Consider the following 18,583-nt stretch of genomic DNA (forward strand, 5'->3'; position numbering starts at 1 on the left):
TTGACCAAAGTCAACTTTAACCATTTTAAAGCCATAATTTACCAAATTTCACATAATTTAACACATAAGCTTTTCCGGCTACGCGCCGGACTGCGTACGCAAATCGAGGCAACTAGAAGTGAGGTTTTCAAGGCCGCGGCAGCGTGGAATAAGGGAGAAAACCGGTGATGACCCTCTGGGTCGTCACATTCTCCACCTCTAAAACAACCATTCATCCTCGAACGGACAAAAGAAAGAAGTACCTGAGTCGGGAAATAGATGAGGATAACGGCTCCGCATATCTGACTCGGACTCCCAAGTCGATACCTCAGGAGGCTGACCTCTCCACTGAACACGCACTAAAGGAAAACTCTTCGACCTCAATTGTCGATCCTGCCGGTCTAGAATAGCCATTGGCTCCTCCTCATAAGATAGATCCTTGTCCAATTGGACAGTGCTGAAATCTAATACGTGCGATGGATCGTTGTGATATTTCTGCAGCATAGATACATGAAACACTAGGTACATTGCTGACAAGCTAGGCAGCAAGGCAAGTCTATAAGCCACCTCTCCCACACGATCAAGAATTCAAATGGACCAATGAACCTAGGGTTAAGCTTGCCCTTCTTCCCGAATCTGATCACTCCCTTCATAGGCGACACATGGGGCAATACTCGCTCACCAACCATAAAAGCAACATCTCGAACATTGCGGTCTGCATAAGTCTTCTGCTTGGACCGAGCTGTAGGAAGCCTATCCTGAATAATACGGACCTTATCCAAGGCCTCCTGAACCAAATCCATACCCAATAACCGAGCCTCTCCCGGCTAAAACCATCTGACTGGAGACCGACATCGCCTACCATGCAATGCCTCATAAGGATCCATCTGAATGTTGGACTAGTAGCTGTTGTTGTAGGCGAACTCTACTAAAGGAAAAATCTGGTCCCACAAGCCTTCAAAATCTATGACACGGGCTCAGAGCATATCCTCAAGAATCTAAATAGTCCTCTCGGACTGACCGTCCATCTGGGGATGAAATGTTGTACTCAACTCAACCTGGGTGCCCAACTCTCGCTGAACCGCTCTCCAGAAATGCAAGGTAAACTACGTACCCTGGTCCAAAATAATAGATATAGGCACCCCATGAAGGCGAACAATCTCCCTTATATAGATCTCAGCTAATCTCTCGGACGAATAGGTGGCTGCAATAGGAACAAAATGCGCTGACTTGGTCAGCCTATCAACAATGACCCAAACTGCATCGAACTTCTTCCGAGTCATCGGAAGTCCAGTAACGAAATTCATGGTAATCCTCTCCCACTTCCACTCGGGAAGCTCAATCCTCTGAAATAAGCCACCGAGCCTCTGGTGCTCATACTTAACCTGCTGACAGTTCAAACATCGAGCCACATATGCAACTATATCATTCTTCATTCTATGCCACAAATAGTGCTGCCTTAGATCCTGATACATCTTTGCGGCGCCCGGGTGAATAGAATACTGAGAACTATGGGCCTACGCTAAGATCAACTCTCGTATCCCATCAACATTGGGCACACAAACTCGCCCCTGCAATCTCAAAACACCATCATCACCTAAAGTCACCTTCTTGGCACCTCTACGCTGCACCGTGTCTCTCAGGACACACAAATGGAGATCATCAAACTGCTTCTCACGAATACGTTCCAATAATGAAGAACGAGCAACCGTGCAAGCTAACACTCTGCTAGGCTCAGAAATATCCAACCTCACAAGACGATTGGCCAAGGCCTGAACATCCAAAGCAAGCGATCTCTGGCTGACTGGAATATAAGCAAGACTACCCATGCTGGCGGACTTCCTACTCAATGCATCGGCCACCACATTGGCCTTTCCCGAGTGATACAAGATAGTAACATCATAATCCTTCAATAACTCTAACCACCTCCTCTGCCTCAAATTCAACTCTTTCTGCTTGAACAAGTACTGAAGACTCTTGTGATTAGTGTAAACCTCACACATCACACATATAGATAATGCCTCCAAATCTTCAAAGCATATACAATAGCTACCAACTCCAAATCATGCACTGGATAGTTCTTCTCAAGAACCTTCAACTGCCTCGAAGCACAGGCAATGACCTTGCCATCCTACATCAACACTGCACCAAGTCCAATACGAGATGCATCACAATAGACTGTATAAGGCCCTGAACCTATGGGCAAAACCAACACTGGTGCCGTAGTCAGGGATGTCTTGAGCCTCTGAAAGCTCGCCTCACACTCATCCGACCATCTGAACTGGGCACCCTTCTGGGTCAACCTGGTCATCGGGGCCGTAATAGATGAGAACCCCTCCACGAATCGACGATAGTAGCCTGCCAATCCCAAGAAACTCTGAATCTCTATAGCTGATGCTGGTCTAGGCCAGTTCTTGACTGCCTCAATCTTTTTCAGATCAACCTGAATACCCTCTGGTGATACGACATGACCCAGAAATGTAACTGAGCTCAACCAGAACTCACACTTCGAGAACTTAGCATATAACTGACTATCCCTCAAGGTCTGAAGGATCACTCTAAGATGTTGCTCGTGCTTCTCTCGGCTACGGGAATATATCAAAATATCATCAATGAAGACTATCACGAACAAGTCCAAATAAGGCCTAAACACTCGGTTTATCAAATCCATAAAGGTTGTTGGGGCATTGGTCAACCCAAATGACATAACCAAGAACGCATAATGCCCGTACCGAGTGCGGAATGCTGTCTTAGGTACATCGGATGCCCTAATCCTCAACTAATAGTAGCCAGATCTCAAGTCAATCTTCGAAAATACCTTGGCACCCTGAAGCTGATCAAACAAATCATCAATCCTTGGCAGTGGATACTTATTCTTAATTGTAACCTTGTTCAATTGCCGATAATCAACGCACAATCGAACCATCCTTTTTCTTTACAAACAAAACTGGCGTACCCCAAGGCGAAATGTTGGGTCTAAGGAAACCTTTCTCAAGCAAATCCTGCAACTGTTCCTTTAACTCTTTCAACTCTGACGGGGCCATACCATATGGCGGGATATAAATGGGCTGAGTGCCCGGAGCTAGATCGATACGGAAGTTGATATCCCTATCGGGTGCCATACCCGGCAGGTCTGAAGGGAAAACCTTAGGAAACTCCCGAATAATGGGCACAGAATCAATAGAAGGGACCTCCATGCTACAATCGTGAACATACGCCAAATAGGCCAAACACCCCTTCTCGACCATATGCCGAGCCTTCACACACGAGATCACACTGCATGTAGAATGACCAGAAGTCCCTCTCCACTCTAAATGGGGAAAATTCGGTAAGGCTAAGGTCACGGTCTTGGCATGGCAATCCAAGATAGCATGGTACGGGGATAACCAATTCATTCCTAATATAACATCGAAGTTGACCATGTCTAAAAGAAACAAATCAACACGGGTCTCAAGACCCCCAAACATTACAATACAAGAACGATGAACTCTGTCGACCACAATAGAATCACCCATCGGCGTAGACACGTAAACACAAATACTCAATAAATCACTAGGCATGACCAGGTACGATGCAAAATAAGATGACACATACGAATACGTAGACCGTGGATCAAATAGCACTAAAGCATCTCTATCACAAACCAGTATAGTACCTGTAATGACTGCATTTGAAGACTCAGCCTCGGGCCTAGCTGGAAGTGCATAACATCGGGGCTGGGCCCCACCGCCCTGAACTACCTTTCTGGGACAGCCTGCTACTGGCTGGCCTCCACCTCTAGCGGCCTGAGCTCTACCTCTAGGACCTCTACCTCCACCTCTAGCACCTCTACCCCCACCTTTAGCTGGTTGGGCAGTTTGTGGAACATCTGGTGCCTGAACCATAGCACGAGAACCCTGATGTAGAGAACTGCTCGAAGCTCGAGGGAAATACCTAGAAATGTGCCTCGTGTCTCCATAAGTAAAATAAGCCCTCGGCTGCTAGAGCTGACGACCATGGAAATTCTGAAGCGGCGGTGCACTGATAGGTGTTGATGGTTCACTGTAAGGCTGATAATCAGAATAGTGTGTCCGATAACCACGACCACCTGAAGTACCATGGGAGACCTGAAGAGCTGACTGAAAGGGCCTAGGAGAATGGCCTCTACCATATGAATCTCTACCTCCAGACGAGGTACCACTGAATCTACCTGAATGACAGGGCCGCTTATCCGACCCATGACCACCTCCCTATGACAGAACCATCTCAACTTTGCGGGCCATATTGGTCGCCTCCTAAAATGTAATCTCACTCCCAGCCTCCTTGGCCATCTGAAGTGGAATTGGCTGAATCAGACCATCAATAAACCTTCTCACCCTCTCTCTCTCTCGGTGGGAAGTATGACAAGAGCATGGCGAGCTAGATCGATGAACCTAGTCTCATACTGGTAACAGTCATAGAACTCTGCTAGAGGTGCTCAAACTGCCTTCGATAGGCCTCTCTCTGAGTAACAAGGAGAAACTTCTCCAGAAACAACATTGTAAACTGCTCCCTAGTCAAAGATGGTGATCCGGCTGGTCTCGCTAAGCAATAATCCCTCCACCAAGTCTTGGCGGATCCAGACAGGAGAAATGTAGCAAAATCAACCCCATTGGTCTCAACAATACCCATGTTCCTGAAAACCTCGTGGCAGCTGTCTAGATAATCCTGGGGATCCTCAGTGGATGCACCGCTAAAAGTAGAAGTGAAGAGCTTGGTGAACCTATCTAGTCTCCACAAAGCATCAGCGGACATAGCCGCTCTATCGCCGGTTTGAGCTATGGCACCCGGCCGAACTACTCCAACTGGCTGAACCGCTAGAGTCTGAATCTGGGGAGCTACTTGCTTCGGAGTGCGTGTAGCAAGAGTCTGAGCCCCTCCTCCAACCTGGGAAGTGGCTGGTGCTACAGGAAGCAAACCTACTTGGGTGACCCTCTCCATAAGGCCCACCAATCGAACCAGAGCGTCTTGAAGAATTAGGGTGGCAATGAACCCCTCTAGGACCTGAGATGGGCCTATCAGAACTGTTGGGGACGGAACCTCCTCCTCAAAAATCAACCTGAGGCTCCGTCACTGGTGCTGCTACTCGGGGCTGAGCTCTACCCCTACCTTGGCCTCTAGTACGACCTCGGCCTCAGCCTCTGCCCCTAGTGGGAGCCATTGTTGGGGGCTCGGGCTGCTGAGCGGTAGATGAGGAAGCGCGTGTTCTCTCCATCTATGAAAGAACGGAGTAGAGATTCAATCAGTATTGGGGAAACATAACCGCATGACAAGAAAGAACAAAACTGAAGTTTTCCTAACTCGGTAGCCCCTGGGGGATAAATACATACATCTCCGTACCGATCCCTCAGACTCTACTGAGCTTGTCCGTGAGTTGTGAGACCTATGTAACCTAGAGCTCTGACACCATCTTGTCACGACCCGAATTTCCCTACCCTCGGGGGTCGTGATGGCGCCTACTAATAGGAGCTAGGCAAGCCAACTTAAATTACTTCCCATTTAACACACATTCCTTTTCCATAATTATCAACATGTAATAAAGGCAACATAATAAAAAATTTCAAGCGGAAGTCTTAACTTCTATAAAAATTGAATAGAAATGCGGAAAGTTTAACAAAATCCTCTACCCAAGATTGGTGTCACAATGCTCACAAACTTCTAAGATTACTAAATACAATCGTCTGAAAGAAAATTATGAATTGTTTGTGTCGGTATAAAAGATAACAAACTGAATAAAGAGAGAGAGACTTCGGGCCTGCGAACGACAGCAAGGCTACCTCGGTGTCTCTGGACTGAAGGCCTACTCCCGATCTACTGCTGCTTCCCAAAGGCTGCTCCAACTCCGTGATCTGTGCAAAAGAGCACAGAGTGTAGCATCAGCACAACCGACCCCATGTGTTGGTAAGTGTCCGGCCTAACCCCGGTGAGGTAGTGACGAGGCTAGACCCAGACTCCAGATAAACCTGTGCAGATATATATATATATATATACACACACACAAATACAATGGAAAACAATGGAAAGTAAACAATTAAAGATGGGAGGGGAAACATGCTCTGGGGTTAGCAAATAAAAACAAAATATCAGAGATAGAAGGGTAAACATCTACAATCTAGCTTCTAACACAGAATAAAGGAAATAAGACAACTTTCATGTTCAATTTATCTTGTTGCAGGCATGCAACCCGATCCCATTTCATCATGACTCGTGGTAGGCGTACCACCCGTTCCCATTTCAATATCATTTGTGGTAGGTGTATCACTCGCTCCCATTTCAATATCATTTGTGGTTGGCATACCACTCGCTCCCATTTAAATATCATTTGTGGTAGGCATACCACCCGCTCCCATTTCAATCAATATCTTATGGTAGGCGTACCACCCGCTCCTATTTCATAATATCTTGTGGTAGGCGTACCACCCGCTCCCTTTTACAGCTCATCACACAATCACAAGAAATCCCCTCAAGGGAACAGAAGTAATATAATAATTTCTCGGAAAGGGAACAACAATATCGAAATAGTCATCCCGACAAGGGAGAATCAGCTATAACCAATCTCACTTAGCTGGTACTCAGTTCAGTTAATGGAAATGCTCAATCATAGAAGATCATTAATTAAAGCATAAAGGTGTCGTTCAAGAAAACAACAACTTCCAATTTAAGACCCACGGTCATGCTTGACACCAACGTATAGATACTCGTTACCATGCCTATACGTCGTACTCAACAAGAAGCAGGTAGCAAATACGACTCAACTCCTAATCCCTCAAGCTAAGGTTAGACCGAACACTTACCTCAACTTCCACGGCCGAATCAATCCACAACAACCACTTTCCCTCTCGAATTCGGCTCCAAATCAACTGTATCTATACAATAATGACTTTAATACATCAATAAATGTTGAACAATGCAAACCCAATGCCTAATTATAGCTTTCCAAGCAATCTTCCCAAAAATCCAAAAATCGACCCCGAGCCCGCTTGGTCAAAACACGAGGTTTGAACCAATTCCATGTTACTCATTCCTATACGAGCCCGGATATACAATCTATTTTCAAATTCGACCCCAAAACAAGGTCTAAATAAAAGGAAATCGAAAAGCCCTAACTCTACCCAAATTCCCAAATTTTCTACCCTAAATAACATGTTTTAGGCCTAGGATTTCAATAGATGTTGAAGGAAATGTAAGAAAACAAGTAAAGAATTACTAACCCAAGAGATTTTGGTGAAGAATCGCCTCAATGATCGCCTAAGAGCTTGGAGAAGAAAGAGTTTGTGAAATTTTGCAAAAATCCTGTAGCTAATGTTTCTGTTTTTAAAAAAATATAACTGGGCAGAATTTGCTCTATGCGATTGCGGAGGGAGTTATGCGATCGCTTAGTGGAAAGGAAGTTGGCTATTGCGATCGCATGAGGGAGATTGTGAATGCATAGAAGAAAACGACTGTGCATGCCACGTTTGGAATTAATGAAACGCGATCGCGGAATAAAGGTTGCGTTCGCATTGAAGGATCTGGCTAAGCTATGCGATCGCAGATGAACCTATGCAATCACATAGAACAAATGTGGGGCACCTGAAGGATTACTTTATGCGATCGCAATGCTACCTATGTGATCGCATAGAACTGGATACCAGAACATCAGAACTGAAACTTCTGCAATTTTTCTAAGGCCAAAACACCTCCAAAACACTCCCGAGCCCTCGGGGCTCCTAACCAAACACACACACTAATTCAAAAACATCCTAAAAACTTAACCATGCGACTAAATTGCCAAAATAACATCATTAACGAGGAATCAAACCCCAGAATTATCACTTTTTCACCAAACTTCATAAACTTTCAAACTTAGAGTTTTAGGTCCGAAACACATCAAATGACATCCGATTTCAACCAAATTTTACAGGAAGTGCTTAAACCACATATAAGACCTGTACCGGGCGCCGGAACCAAAATACGGGCCCGATACCAATGCTTTCTAATTCATTTTTTATTTCAAATTTCCTTAATAATTTCAGAAAAATAACTTCTTTTGAAAATTCATTTCTCGGGCTCAGGTCCTCGAATTTCGATTCCGGGAATACGCCCGAGTCCCATATTTTCTATGTATCCTCTGGGACCGTCACATCACGGGTCCAAGTCCGTTTACCCAAAAATATTGACCAAAGTAAATTTTAACCAGTTTAAAGCCACAATTTATCAAATTTCACATAATTTAACACATAAACTTTTCCGGCTACGCGCCCGGACTGTGCATGCAAATCGAGGCAACTAGAGGTGAGGTTTTCAAGGCCTCGGAAGCACGAAAAAGGGGAGAAAACCGGTGTTGACCCTTTGGGTTGTCACACCAAATCTCATAATCTCATATCAACAAATTAATAAGCTACATAAATAAAACTAATTGAATTTGGATGCTTACCTCAATCTCAGATTCAAACCGCAATCTCAGATTCAAAAATTAATAAGCGACATTAACGGAACTAATTGAATCGATGCTTATTGTTACATATCTATTTGGTTTTGGACATCATCTTCTAATGGAATATCATAAAATTTTCACAGCTTATGCTCCTCGGTATTTAGATAGATATTCTAACAATCAAATTTGGTAGAGACATTGCTTTAACTTTAATTCTTCTTTTCATGAAGGACAAATTTGGATTGTTGGGACTGTAGTAAATCTGCAACTTGAAAAACAATGGTCATATTTGGGGTGCAAGAGATGCTCGAAGAAGGTTGATAAAATTGGAAGTAAATTTCACTGCAAGAAATGTGATCGCCTTGATAGTTCTGCCATTCATAGTTTTGATAAGCTTCTCTATTTACTTAAAAAATAAATAAAACTTAAGTTTAAATTTCTTATTCTAAACGTGTCTTTTAGGTACAAGCTTCAAGTGCAAGTAGTGGATCACACTGGCTTTATATCTTTGTTGCTCTAGGATCGTGAAGCAATAAAACTCATAGGAAAATCCGCTAATGAGTTAAATCAAATTCAATAGATGTATGTTTTTTTCATTTTAATTGATAATATATTTTTTTAATTAAGGTAAATATGGTATATATGTAAAATTGTAGTAAAAATTAACTCGCACCTTCAATACACCCTTATAGTTATAGGAAATGGCCATTTGTTATATCACACAAAAGGAAGAGCTCTATTATTTTTTGATACCATTCCCTTTGGCATTTTTTGGCAGCAACAATCTTTGTAGACAAATGATATTGTTATTATTAAATTAACATGGATAATGAAACAAAATAAGAAGTATATCATAAAATGACGTAATGCAGTCTACCAGAATGAAAAGTAGGCTAATGATTTAAGGGATGGTTTAGTAAATGTACTTTTTTTTTGTGTTTTAGAACTTCTAACACTAATCTGGTCTTAGACTTCTGGTGTTGTTGATAAGTGTTCTTATCCAATGGAGTTGTATGACATTCTTGACAAAAAAGTCATGGTTAAAGTGACTGTTAAGAGCTCCAATATTAAAGTGCATGCGAAAGTTTATAATGTTGTTAAGATCAGCGAGAACGATAACATTATACAGAGTATTTAATATAGAGTATAACTTATTTTGGTGTTTATAGTATGTCCAGAACTGAAACATTATTTTCCTTCCCATTTTCCAAGTATAGAAGGATCTTTCTGGTTTTTGACTGCTTCATTTGTTGTGGTGGCGAGAAGCTCCCCAGTTACATGTATATTAGTGTTTCCAGAGTTAATTCTTTGTGATGGGATGTTTGACTTTTGCAGTTAGTGGAAAATTTTACTATATGTTTGACCACAGTCCGGTTGCATGTCTCATTTACCCAAATCCTGGACATTCTGTATAATTTTTCATATTATTTGTTGTTAAATAGGAAAAACCCATGTTTATAGGTCCGGGCATTAAACTTCTGGTGATGTTGGTTTTATCATGCAATGACAGCCAGCACGAAGTTGAAGACAGTTTTCGACCTGCTGAATCTAACTTTTTCCTGAGATAAAGCTTTAACTTTAACAGAAATTTGTTATTATATAGTGGTGTCAATGCACCACAAAGTGTGAAATGTGTGAGCCTTTTAGATGAAATACCTGAAGATATTTCTATTTTGTCAAAGCAAATGAATGACAGAAAAAAATAGGTGAAAGTTTTCCTGATCCCCTCTCCTTTTAGCACATCGACAGTCATAGAAGAAAGTTTACGGTTAATTTAAGGTAGATCTCATTACTACACTGAAAGAATTTGTCTTATTATATACCTTTTGGATATACTCTTAGTCCTGATGCTTACTCAAAGAGGTAGGATGTGTGATAGCATGCATGAATGTAGTTGGAGGAGTCTTCCTTTAGAAGATTTAGGCTTGATTAACTCGAGCTTAATAGTGATTGGATGTAAGATTCTATGTATAACTGACATTTTCATTTTATGAGGGTGACTTTAGTATCTCATACATTCTGCTTCTCATCTACAATATGATTTAATAATTTATTTGTCTTTTTTGATTATTTGTTAACTATTTTCTTTTTGTAGGTTGTCATGGCTGATAATGAGATGCTTTCTCCTGCAAGGAATCCCGCCAAGAGAAGTAGAGACGAGAATGGATCATATGTGGTAGAAGTGGATTATGATCTTGCATGATTATCAAGTAATAAGGTCAAAAGAGTGATTAAACAGGAAAAAATCCATGAAATAAGGTTATTTAGACAATTGCATTAGCAAGTAGTTTGGTACGAAGGAGAAGTAGTTTAAGTTGTATTTTAATTTGGTTTCTGCCATTTAGAATCATGATTTATAATCTAAAGTTACTTGACTCTTTATGTTATCGACTTGATTGATATTAGAAGAGCTACTGGAATGTTTTGAAATATCGCATTTGAATATTTATGTTGTTATATCATTCACAGAATGATGAGAAGGAACTTTTGAATGTTATATGTGAGTTAAGTGAATGAATCAAGAGTTGAATAAGTGTCTTTGCGTAGTTAAGGTTTCTATATCTACTTGTGCTTGTGAAACTTTAAACTTTTTATATATGTTTTATGTATGAGATATTGATGTCACCTCTGTATAATGAAAAAAAAAAAGAATCAATATTCCAGCCTTTATGCCACAGCATCCCAGTTTAGGATCCTGGAAAAAAAGTTCCTAAAGTGTATGATTAGAAACTATATAATTTTTGAGTTTGAGATGACTACCTTTTAAATTCATCGTCCTTGACCATATTTCTTATTTATGTAGTAAATTTACCATAGCTAATAGCATTGAAGTGAGCAAATAATTAAGAACAATATTATCACGCTAATATTCAAAAGTACCATCCGCGCATCGCGTGGGTTTTAATACTAGTGTATAATAATTAAAGTTAGAACATAATACTAACACATGAGTCGTTATCCTAAAATTTAAAAATCATAAAATTCATATCCTTTTAATATTAATTTTGCACAACTAGCAACTAGATAGAAAGTTGCATAACTTCTACATAAATCTTTTACTGTAAAAATATTGTTATAAAAATATATGAAAAATTCATGATTAAAGAAAAGATTTTTTTGATTTCCCAGTTATTACTGATGTCATATGAAGCTGAACAAAAAGAGAATACAAATTTGAAAAATTCCATCTCTTTACTCATATGATCATAACTAACAGAAAAAAAACTGTCAATTTTCTATCTTTATTAACAGTTATAGTAACCACATAAAATCTTGAAGTCATAACCTAATTACTGTCTTAATTTCCCAAAATTACCAATTTTAACTACTCAGCATAATGAGAATTCTTTATATTGCACATAAAACTTCATACCACTGGATTTCTCCCAACAGATACCTCCTCTAATTTTCCCTATGTTCCATGTTACAGAAAATTCATCAAGCAAATGTAGCCGATGATTCGCCAATAATTTTTTAATTTTTTTCGCGCCTAGGGTGCATCATCTATCATCCAAGATGAGCATGGAGAGCGCAAAAACGGAGAAAAAAGGCACAATTTTGATGCAAAAGTATGAGATTGGGAAATTATTAGGCCAAGGGACATTTGCCAATGTTTATCATGCAAGAAACCTAAAAACAGGACAGAGTGTTGCTGTGAAGGTAATTGACAAAGAAAAAGTTATGAAAGTTGGATTAATCGATCAAATCAAACGCGAAATCTTAGTCATGAGGCTAATCAGGCATCCAAATGTTGTTGAAATTTATGAAGTAATGGCAAGCAAAACAAAAATATATTTTGCAATGGAATATGTGAGAGGTGGTGAATTATTCAATAAGGTTGCTAAAGGTAGGCTTAAAGAATCCGTAGCCCGAAAATACTTCCAACAATTAATCGCGGCTGTGGATTTCTGCCACAGCCCGGGGTCTATCATCGCGATCTGAAACTTGAAAACATTCTCCTGGACGAAAACGGAGACCTAAAAGTCTCCGATTTCGGCCTGAATGCATTGTTCGAGTCAAAAAGACAAGATGGTCTCCAGGGACGGCTCAACATTGTTAGTGGCCTAAAGCAAAAATTTAATGATCGGCCTTAACTTTTTTTAAAAAAATTTATATATTTTTATTTGAAGTATATTTTTCTAACTTAATTAGATGAAAACTTATTAATAATTTTCTTTAATAGAGTTATTTTAATAATTCTTTTTCAACTGATAATACTGCTAATCTGATTTAGTTAGCTTCTCGTGAGACATTGTTGATCATATACAAGATTTTATCAATTTTAATTTGGTAAAACTTCTTTCCCGGATGCAATTGTTATAGTATATTTTATTCTATAAAGAATTGTAATGACCCAGCCAGTCGTTTCGTGAATTATAGCCCCGTTTTCCCCATTTCTGCCTTTTGTTTTTGTGTTGTTCAGCTGTATTGTGTTGTATCAGGTTGGTTGGTTCGGGTCCGGAGTGATTTTAGAGTGGAATGAGACACTTAGTCTCTTAATTAGAAGCTTAAGTTGGAAAAGTCAACCGGATGTTGACTTATGTGTAAATCTCCAACCGGATGTTGACTTATGTGTAAATCTCCAACTTAAAGGTAGGCTTAAGGATTTTCAAAATTCCAAATTCCGCAAACGATGTCGAAACGTACTAAATCATCTCTGAATGACCTAAAATTTTGTAAACACGTCACAAATGGCACTACAAACCTACTCCAGCTTCCGTAATTCCATTCCAATGTCGATATCAAGATTTCCACTGCCGACCGAAAAATGTCAAATTTTCAATTTCGCCAATTCAAGCCTAAATCTATCACGGACCTCCAATTTATATTCCGAACATGCTCCTAAGTCCAAAATCACCTACTCCAACTTCTGAAATTCTATTTCGACCCCGATATCGTTTGCGGAATTTGGAATTTTGGAAATCCTTAAGCTTGAATCCGAGGATAATTCGGTGTTTTGATGTTGTTTTTAGTGTTTCGGAGGTTCGACTAAATTTGAATGTTGATATGTGACTTGTTGACATGTTTCATTGAGATCCCGAGGGACTCGGGTTGATTTCGGGTGGTTGACGGATGAAGGATGAGATTTGAAGAAATGCTGAAGATTTACTTCAGCTGTCATAACCGCACCTGCGGAGTGGAGACCGCAGGTGCGAGGTTCGCAGAAGCGGAAGAGCAGCTGCAGAAGCGGCCATAGCTGAGAAGGGCAGGAGCCGCAGGTGCGCATTTGGGACCGCACCTGCGAGACCGTAGATACGGAAATGTAACCGCAGAAGCGGGTTCTGAGCTTTAAGTGAAAACCACACATGCGATGGATTTTCCGCAGGTGCGATACCGCAGAAGCGGCATGAGGACCGCAGATGTGGAAATTCCTGGGCAGAAGGTATAAATTGGGCCTTTCGCGACATTTGAGTTAATTTCACCATTTTTCATCCGATTTTGAAGCTTTTGGAGGGTTTTGAAGAGGGAAATCAAGGGGGTTTTCGTAGAGGTAAGCTACTCAAACTCAATACTCGTGATTATGGTGATTTTCAATTGTTTAAGCATGCAATTAGTAGAAATTAGGGATGAAATTGAGGGGTTAGGATTTGAAAATTGGAGAGTTTAATTTGAGGATTTGAGGAGCCATTTGACGTTGAATTTTGATGAATTTGGTATATATAGACTCATTAGTGAAAGGAGTTTCTAGTTTTGTGATTTTTGTCAGATTCCTAGACGTGGTCCAGGGGGTCGGACTTGGGTTAATTTCGAGATTTTGGTCTAAATTGATAGTTTTTCGTTTGGGATTGATCCCTTGGCCTATATTAATTGCATTGTATTGCTTTTGATTAGATTCAGGACATTTGAAGGCGACTCTGGAGGCAAGGGCATCGTAGAGTAGGGATTTTACCGGTTTGAGGTAAGTAATGATTATAAATCTAGTCTCGAGGGTATAAAATCCCAGATTTCACATTGTTTTACTATTTTTAGGTGACATACATGCTAGGTGACGAGCATGTGGGCGTGTACCGTTAGGGATTATGACTTGGTCTGTCCCGTAGCAACTAAATAGTTGTGTATTTGACTGAAACTATATGATACTCATGTGATTTAGAAAGAATTTTTATAACTTAGGCTGAATGCCATATTTGGGCCTTGTGCCAAATCTGTTTGGACCTGTTAGGGGCCTTTTCTTATTATCCTCTCACTGTTTTGATTTAAAAATCTATACTCAGTCATGCTATGTTTACTGACTTCATAACTATGTCTTTATTACTTCGTTTTGATGCATAAAATGATATTTTGGGCTGAGCACCCTATTTTGCTGATAGCCCGAGTAGCTTGAGAGGTTTCTGACTGAGTGAGGCCGATGGCCTATGTTGTGATGATATTATAGGATCGGGCTGCGCGTTGCAGCATTTGTTACTGATTCATAATTTTGTAAGGCCAAGGGCCTGATTGATTATGCCATGAGGTGGCTTGTTATAGAACTTGGGCTATAGGAACCCCTCCAGAATCTGTACACCCCCAGTGAGTCGGGTACCCTGAGTAAGTGATATGATATTGCCCGAGGGGCTGTTCTTGCTTCAAGTTGTGCCCAGGAAGCTGATTACGAGAGATTGTGAGGTATGCCCAAGGGGCTATATATGAGTGTTGCGCCCCCTTTTTCCCTTCCATCGGAGAGGAGTCCAGGTTTCTACATTTATGGGGTGTAATGACTCATTTCCTCTTTGGGAATTGGGTATTTTGAAGAGTCGTCACCTAACGATTTAAAGGTATGTTAGGGCACCTATAAGGTTCAACTACAACTATGTTTGATAACCTAAGATTGGGTAAGGGCTTGAAATTATCCCAAGGGGAGGGTGTTAGGCACCTCTCAGGATCCACTAGTGTGGTTCCCGGCCAGACAGTTTTTATGAATTTGTACAAATAAACAAGTATTGGCTCAAATGGTAGGGGATTTAAGTATAAACACACAAGAGTTTGAAACAATTAATGAAAGGTGAGAAAGAGTTACAGTCTAAAACATGCTTATGAATATAAGGAAAAGGGGAAGGGGTGTCCTAGGTTTGTTTGTAATATGGATCACATCGATGCAATACCCGGTATGACACTCCTCAAAAGAGGGGCTACACGTGGTATTAGCGCACTAATCATCATATCCATATCTACCCTTCCACCCCGTAAAGGTATTAAAGTGAAGATTGGTCTCGACCTCTATTGTATGTTGTTACCCGTCCCATTCCTATCAGTCCCGGAGGAATTTAGGACTACTATTCCTATAAGGAGAGGGTTCTAGGAAGACTCTTAGGTTTAAAGGTAAAAAGGCTAAGGCGACATACAAAAACACATAGGACTGCATTTAGAGGGAAAACATGCAAGCAATTAGAAGACTCATATATACCTCCGCAAATAATGCATACAAATAGCACGACTTAAACACAGTTAAGGTCTCAAATTTAAAATCCTAAAGCAGGGAGTTTGAGTCAGAACCAGATTCGTTATATAACTCAAATAAGAAGTCTGAATCAGGCTTGCCTGCTAGTTGTAGCAACTGGTAATTAACAAAGGCAATTCCAATTTTATTTAAGTGGTTACCTAAGGCTTGTTTAGGCGTAATTGTGATGTCCTATGAGCATGACATCTATATTGATTAGGAATACAGCAGAGCAGTGATTAATTTTTAAACCGACAACTTGAGATCCTATAAGCATGCTTTCTAATGGTATTAAGTCAAGGCAGTGTTTGAAAAACTTATTAAAGAAGCGATAGATTAATTAACTAATCCGATTCAGAATAAGCAACGTGAACTAAACGACTTCTCCAACTAGACTGGTTTTAAATTCTATAGGCATGATTTCTATTATAGCTATTTAGATCCTATAGGCATGGTATCTGAGTATTAAAAGCTGACTTTGGAGTTATAGGCATGATTTCTAAGGGAAACGAATCTGGATACATGCTGTAATGAAAATTGAACTTTAATTACTTCACATCCTATAGGCATGATATCTAATTATAAAGCCATTTTAACCCTATAGGCATGATCTCTATTATTAAAACCACTTAGCTCATATAGACATGGTTTCTAATTGTGTGAAAGTAAAACATGCAGAATTTATTTTAAACCAGAGCAGATCCTATAGGCATGATATCTAACAAGCCATGTTTGGAATCAAAATGGATGTTATAGGCATGTTATCTACCCAATTTACCCACAACATACAAATACCCACCCCTTTTTCACTAATCACCCCGATATTGTTTATAAATTATTACAGACCAAATGATTGAATTACAAAAGAAGTGCAGAAATAAGAAATTACAACCAAAGGAAGCCTGGTCTTGACTTCCTCTCTGAGTTATGTATTGAACCACTTCAATGCCAATATTTCAAAGCCTTTCTCATACCTGGGTGTGTCAAAGTTCCCTAAGGGCCTCAGGGGATCCCGGGCAGTGTTCACACCGAGATTTGCATAACCAGACAGAATAGGTGCAGTGTGGAAGGGCTAGCCCTTATGTGTCCAGGTTCAGAGGGAGCTCAAGGGTCCCAAAGTAAGGATCACACAAGAGGAGCAGAACCTAGATTCTAAGAGTATAGTGGAAGTGAAGTACGCATAGTTGGAAAAGAGTTTGTTCTTAAACTGGACTGACAAGTCCATTTTTTGAGAGTAATCAGTGACAAAAGTATTTGAAATCAGTTGTAGTAATGAACAAAACTCAAACACACAGAATTAGTACTCATACAAAGGGGGTCAAGGGATTTTGGGATACACTTCTCTGTAAGCACATGACCCTAGCAAGGGTCTGGTTTGGTCATGCACAACAATAGCTGATACTGGCATGGTCATAAACCAACCAAAAGAACACAAACACATAGAGGATATATGAGGGTTTGTGATTCATAAGACAGCAAGTACACAACAAGTGACTGACAAAGTACACATATAGGGAAGCATTAATCTAAGGGGAAGGGAATATATTACAACATGCTAATAATGTAACTTGATTGCAGAAACATAAGCAGAAGTAGGCAAGAGTGAAAGAAACTGAAGCAACTAAAGAAGCATGTTGTTGTTGAGGCTTTAAAAATTAAGTAGGACATACTAGTAGAGAAGCAAAGTACAGAAAGGAAAAGTAAGCAGGATTCCACAATCTAGCCTTGGCTTTCAGCCGGCTAGACAAAGCAGTAGCACAAGTAGTAGTAGAGAAAGAGAGTTTTGAGTGTAAGTGTGTGTGTTTGAACTCAATTGTTCACGTCTTTGAAAGAAAAGAGGGTAGGGTATTTATAGTTTTGAAAACGAGTGAAGAATAAGGTAACCAATAAAGTTTCAACTCAAACATGGAAATAACCACAATCAGAATCAATTAACACAAGTACTCCCCTTTAATCAAGGGATTACTGCTCAAACGGATACTAACAGGGTTAATTAAGGAAAGAAATCACTTTGAAACATATTGATTATTGCCATATAAGGGGCCAGTAAAAGTATGAAATAAATAATTGAGTCTAAGTACAAAGTATGCTTAGTTTTGGGAAAGGATTCAGCAAGGTAAAACATCACAGTATTAAAGGAGGGGAATCAATTAATTTTAAACAAATGAGTAAAAATTAGGGTTTATAAGGGAACCCTTTGCAATCAGTCGTAATATCAAGATCAATCAAGAAAGAAACATGATTATGCACTTTGCCTTATAAATAGAGAAGGATGAACAAGAGTGTCAGGCATGCAAGGCCAATCATATTGCCAAAAGAAACAATACAAACATACAGTAGCAGCAGGGGTAAGCTAGGATTCGGTAGTAAAAGAAACCTATTCTAAGCACAGTAGTCAAGTAGTCACATGGAACCAAAGTGCAGAAAACCAAACTAACAGGTAAGAAAGTCAGAAACAAGTAAAGACCTTTAAACTCATAGTAATAAGTGAGGAAAACCCTTTTAAGAAATTAGGGCTTCAACAATAGTCGAGTTTAAAAGAATGGTAAGAACTCAGAATCAGATAAGTCGAACAAGGAAAAGGATTCAAACACAAAGAACTTAATTGAAACAAGTATGCACACATACAAACATAGACATCTTCAGAACTCGAATAAAACCAAAAATACCTAGGGTTTTCAACTTGCTAAATCAAGTAGAAGAAAAGCGTAAACAATTAGGTTGAACATAGTAAAATCATAAACAATACTAGA

General features: G+C 40.0%; 1 pseudogene; it reads left to right on the forward strand.

Moving 5' to 3' along the window:
* The first annotated feature begins 11,935 nt into the window (after positions 1–11,935).
* Positions 11,936–18,583, forward strand: part of LOC138878708 (CBL-interacting serine/threonine-protein kinase 20-like) — a 245,739-nt pseudogene continuing 239,091 nt past the window's right edge.

The sequence above is a fragment of the Nicotiana sylvestris genome, chromosome 9 (genome assembly GCF_000393655.2).
Source record: "Nicotiana sylvestris chromosome 9, ASM39365v2, whole genome shotgun sequence".
In the NCBI taxonomy this organism is placed as follows: domain Eukaryota; kingdom Viridiplantae; phylum Streptophyta; class Magnoliopsida; order Solanales; family Solanaceae; genus Nicotiana; species Nicotiana sylvestris.